This window comes from Humulus lupulus, chromosome 3 (assembly GCF_963169125.1).
Source record: "Humulus lupulus chromosome 3, drHumLupu1.1, whole genome shotgun sequence".
NCBI lineage: Eukaryota > Viridiplantae > Streptophyta > Magnoliopsida > Rosales > Cannabaceae > Humulus > Humulus lupulus.
The window spans coordinates 190,398,887-190,404,886 of NC_084795.1; positions in this window are offsets into that span (position 1 = coordinate 190,398,887).

Below are 6,000 nucleotides of genomic sequence, written 5' to 3' on the forward strand. Positions count from 1 at the left end.
AAGAAAAACAACGATCAATCGATTTAAGTTAACTTCTAAGTTTTATGACCTGGTTAATTCCAGGAACTTAATTTGAAAACTTAGTTCGCGTTAACTTTTATCAATATCTCATGCTCTTTAAGAAAAACAACGATCAATCGATTTAAGTTAACTTCTAAGTTTTATGACCTGGTTATTTCAAGGAACTTAATTTGAAAAATTAGTTCGAGTTAACTATTATCAATTTCTCGTGCTCTTTAAGAAAAACAACGATCAATCGATTTAAGTTAACTTCTAAGTTTTATGACCTGGTTATTTCCAGGAACTTAATTTGAAAACTTAGTTCGTGTTAACTTTTATCAATATCTCGTGCACTTTAAGAAAAACAACGATCAATCGATTTATGTTAACTTCTATGTTTTATGACCTGGTTATTTCTAGGAACTTAATTTGAATACTTTGTTCGTGTTAACTTTTATCATTATCTCGTGCTCTTTAAGAAAAACAACGATCAATCGATTTAAGTTAACATCTATGTTTTATGACCTGGTTATTTCCGGGAACTTAATTTGAAAACTTTGTTCGTGTTAACGTTTATCAATATCTCGTGCTCTTTAAGAAAAATAACGATCAATCTATTTAAGTTAACTTCTATGTTTTATGACCTGGTTATTTCCAGGAACTTAATTTGAAAACTTAGTTCGTGTTAACTATTATCAATATCTCGTGCCCTTTAAGAAAAACAACGATCAATCGATTTAAGTTAACTTCTAAGTTTTATGACCTGGTTATTTCCAGGAACTTAATTTGAAAACTTAGTTCGTGTTAACTTTTATCAATATCTCGTGCCCTTTCAGAAAAACAACGATCAATCGATTTAAGTTAACTTCTAAGTTTTATGACCTGGTTATATCTAGGAACATCATTTGAAAACTTAGTTCGTGTTAACTTTTATCAATATCTCGTGCTCTTTAAGAAAAACAACGATCAATCGATTTAAGTTAACTTCTAAGTTTTATGCCCTGGTTATTTCTTGGAACATAATTTGAAAACTTAGTTCGTGTTAACTTTTATGAATATCTCGTGCTCTTTAAAAAAACAACGATCAATCGATTTAAGTTGACTTCTAAGTATTATGAATTGGTTATTTCCAGGAACTTAATTTGAAAACAAAGTTCGTGTTAACTTTAATCAATATCTCGTGCTCTTTAAGAAAAACAACGATCAATCGATTTAAGTTAACTTCTATGTTTTATGACCTGGTTAATTCCAGGAACTTAATTTGAAAACTTAGTTCGTGTTAACTTTTATCAATATCTCGTGCATTTTAAGAAAAACAACGATCAATCGATTTATGTTAACTTCTAAGTTTTATGACCTGGTTATTTCTAGAAACTTAATTTGAAAACTTAGTTCGTGTTAACTTTTATCAATATCTCGTGCTCTTTAAGAAAAACAACGATCAATCGATTTAAGTTAACTTCTAAGTTTTATGCCTTGGTTATTTCTAGGAACTTAATTTGAAAACTTAGTTCGTGTTAACTTTTATCAATATCTCGTGCTCTTTAAGAAAAACAACGATCAATCGATTTAAGTTGACTTCTAATATTTATGACTTGGTTCTTTCCAGGAACTTAATTTGAAAACTTAGTTCGTGTTAACTTTTATCAATATCTCGTGCTCTTTAAGAAAAACAACGATCAATCGATTTAAGTTAACTTCTAAGTTTTATGACCTGGTTAATTCCAGGAACTTAATTTGAAAACTTAGTTCGCGTTAACTTTTATCAATATCTCGTGCTCTTTAAGAAAAACAACGATCAATCGATTTAAGTTAACTTCTAAGTTTTATGACCTGGTTATTTCAAGGAACTTAATTTGAAAAATTAGTTCGAGTTAACTATTATCAATTTCTCGTGCTCTTTAAGAAAAACAACGATCAATCGATTTAAGTTAACTTCTAAGTTTTATGACCTGGTTATTTCCAGGAACTTAATTTGAAAACTTAGTTCGTGTTAACTTTTATCAATATCTCGTGCACTTTAAGAAAAACAACGATCAATCGATTTATGTTAACTTCTATGTTTTATGACCTGGTTATTTCTAGGAACTTAATTTGAATACTTTGTTCGTGTTAACTTTTATCAATATCTCGTGCTCTTTAAGAAAAACAACGATCAATCGATTTAAGATAACTTCTAAGTTTTATGCCTTGGTTATTTCTAGGAACTTAATTTGAAAACTTAGTTCGTGTTAACTTTTATCAATATCTCGTGCTCTTTAAGAAAAACAACGATCAATCGATTTAAGTTGACTTCTAATATTTATGACTTGGTTCTTTCCAGGAACTTAATTTGAAAACTTAGTTCGTGTTAACTTTTATCAATATCTCGTGCTCTTTAAGAAAAACAACGATCAATCGATTTAAGTTAACTTCTAAGTTTTATGACCTGGTTATTTCCAGGAACTTAATTTGAAAACTTAGTTCGTGTTAACTTTTATCAATATCTCGTGCTCTTTAAGAAAAACGACGATCAATCGATTTAAGTTAACTTCTAAGTTTTATGACCTGGTTATTTCCAGGAACTTAATTTGAAAACTTAGTTCGTGTTAACTTTTACCAATATCTCGTGCTCTTTAAGAAAAACAACGATCAATCGATTTAAGTTAACTTCTAAGTTTTATGCCTTGGTAATTTCCAGGAACTTAATTTGAAAACTTAGTTCGTGTTAACTTTTATGAATGTCTCGTGCTCTTTAAGAAAAACGACGATCAATCGATTTAAGTTGACTTCTAATATTTATGACTTGGTTCTTTCCAGGAACTTAATTTGAAAACTTAGTTCGTGTTAACTTTTATCAATATCTCGTGCTCTTTAAGAAAAACAACGATCAATCGATTTAAGTTAACTTCTAAGTTTTATGACCTGGTTATTTCCAGGAACTTAATTTGAAAACTTAGTTCGTGTTAACTATTATCAATATCTCGTGCTCTTTAAGAAAAACGACGATCAATCGATTTAAGTTAACTTCTCAGTATTATGACCTGGTTATTTCCAGGAACTTAATTTGAAAACTTTGTTCGTGTTAACTTTTACCAATATCTCGTGCTCTTTAAGAAAAACAACGATCAATCGATTTATATTAACTTCTAAGTTTTATGACCTGGTTATTTCCAGGAACTTAATTTGAAAACTTAGTTTGTGTTAACTATTATCAATATCTCGTGCTCTTTAAGAAAAACAACGATCAATCGATTTAAGTTAACTTCTAAGTTTTATGACCTGGTTATTTCCAGGAACTTAATTTGAAAACTTAGTTCGTGTTAACTTTTATCAATATCTCGTGCACTTTAAGAAAAACAACGATCAATCGATTTATGTTAACTTCTATGTTTTATGACCTGGTTATTTCTAGGAACTTAATTTGAAAACTTAGTTCGTGTTAACTTTTATCAATATCTCGTGCTCTTTAAGAAAAACAACGATCAATCGATATAAGTTAACTTCTAAGTTTTATGCCTTGGTTATTTCTAGGAACTTAATTTGAAAACTTAGTTCGTGTTAACTTTTATCAATATCTCGTGCTCTTTAAGAAAAACAACGATCAATCGATTTAAGTTGACTTCTAATATTTATGACTTGGTTCTTTCCAGGAACTTAATTTGAAAACTTAGTTCGTGTTAACTATTATCAATATCTCGTGCTCTTTAAGAAAAACGACGATCAATCGATTTAAGTTAACTTCTCAGTATTATGACCTGGTTATTTCCAGGAACTTAATTTGAAAAATTAGTTCGAGTTAACTATTATCAATTTCTCGTGCTCTTTAAGAAAAACAACGATCAATCGATTTAAGTTAACTTCTAAGTTTTATGACCTGGTTATTTCCAGGAACTTAATTTGAAAACTTAGTTCGTGCTAACTTTTATCAATATCTCGTGCACTTTAAGAAAAACAACGATCAATCGATTTATGTTAACTTCTATGTTTTATGACCTGGTTATTTCTAGGAACTTAATTTGAATACTTTGTTCGTGTTAACTTTTATCATTATCTCGTGCTCTTTAAGAAAAACAACGATCAATCGATTTAAGTTAACATCTATGTTTTATGACCTGGTTATTTCCGGGAACTTAATTTGAAAACTTTGTTCGTGTTAACGTTTATCAATATCTCGTGCTCTTTAAGAAAAATAACGATCAATCTATTTAAGTTAACTTCTATGTTTTATGACCTGGTTATTTCCAGGAACTTAATTTGAAAACTTAGTTCGTGTTAACTATTACCAATATCTCGTGCCCTTTAAGAAAAACAACGATCAATCGATTTAAGTTAACTTCTAAGTTTTATGACCTGGTTATTTCCAGGAACTTAATTTGAAAACTTAGTTCGTGTTAACTTTTATCAATATCTCGTGCCCTTTCAGAAAAACAACGATCAATCGATTTAAGTTAACTTCTAAGTTTTATGACCTGGTTATATCTAGGAACATCATTTGAAAACTTAGTTCGTGTTAACTTTTATCAATATCTCGTGCTCTTTAAGAAAAACAACGATCAATCGATTTAAGTTAACTTCTAAGTTTTATGCCCTGGTTATTTCTTGGAACATAATTTGAAAACTTAGTTCGTGTTAACTTTTATGAATATCTCGTGCTCTTTAAAAAAACAACGATCAATCGATTTAAGTTGACTTCTAAGTATTATGAATTGGTTATTTCCAGGAACTTAATTTGAAAACAAAGTTCGTGTTAACTTTAATCCATATCTCGTGCTCTTTAAGAAAAACAACGATCAATCGATTTAAATTAACTTCTAAGTTTTATGACCTGGTTATTTCCAGGAACTTAATTTGAAAACTTAGTTCGTGTTAACTATTATCAATATCTCGTGCTCTTTAAGAAAAACAACGATCAATCGATTTAAGTTAACTTCTAAGTTTTATGACCTGGTTATTTCCAGGAACTTAATTTGAAAACTTAGTTCGTGTTAACTTTTATCAATATCTCGTGCACTTTAAGAAAAACAACGATCAATCGATTTATGTTAACTTCTAAGTTTTATGCCCTGGTTATTTCTAGGAACTTAATTTGAAAACTTAGTTCGTGTTAACTTTTATCAATATCTCGTGCTCTTTAAGAAAAACAACGATCAATCGATATAAGTTAACTTCTAAGTTTTATGCCTTGGTTCTTTCCAGGAACTTAATTTGAAAACTTAGTTCGTGTTAACTTTTATCAATATCTCGTGCTCTTTAAGAAAAACAACGATCAATCGATTTAAGTTGACTTCTAATATTTAGGACTTGGTTCTTTCCAGGAACTTAATTTGAAAACTTAGTTCGCGTTAACTTTTATCAATATCTCATGCTCTTTAAGAAAAACAACGATCAATCGATTTAAGTTAACTTCTCAGTATTATGACCTGGTTATTTCCAGGAACTTAATTTGAAAAATTAGTTCGAGTTAACTATTATCAATTTCTCGTGCTCTTTAAGAAAAACAACGATCAATCGATTTAAGTTAACTTCTAAGTTTTATGACCTGGTTATTTCCAGGAACTTAATTTGAAAACTTAGTTCGTGCTAACTTTTATCAATATCTCGTGCACTTTAAGAAAAACAACGATCAATCGATTTATGTTAACTTCTATGTTTTATGACCTGGTTATTTCTAGGAACTTAATTTGAATACTTTGTTCGTGTTAACTTTTATCATTATCTCGTGCTCTTTAAGAAAAACAACGATCAATCGATTTAAGTTAACATCTATGTTTTATGACCTGGTTATTTCCGGGAACTTAATTTGAAAACTTTGTTCGTGTTAACGTTTATCAATATCTCGTGCTCTTTAAGAAAAATAACGATCAATCTATTTAAGTTAACTTCTATGTTTTATGACCTGGTTATTTCCAGGAACTTAATTTGAAAACTTAGTTCGTGTTAACTATTATCAATATCTCGTGCCCTTTAAGAAAAACAACGATCAATCGATTTAAGTTAACTTCTAAGTTTTATGACCTG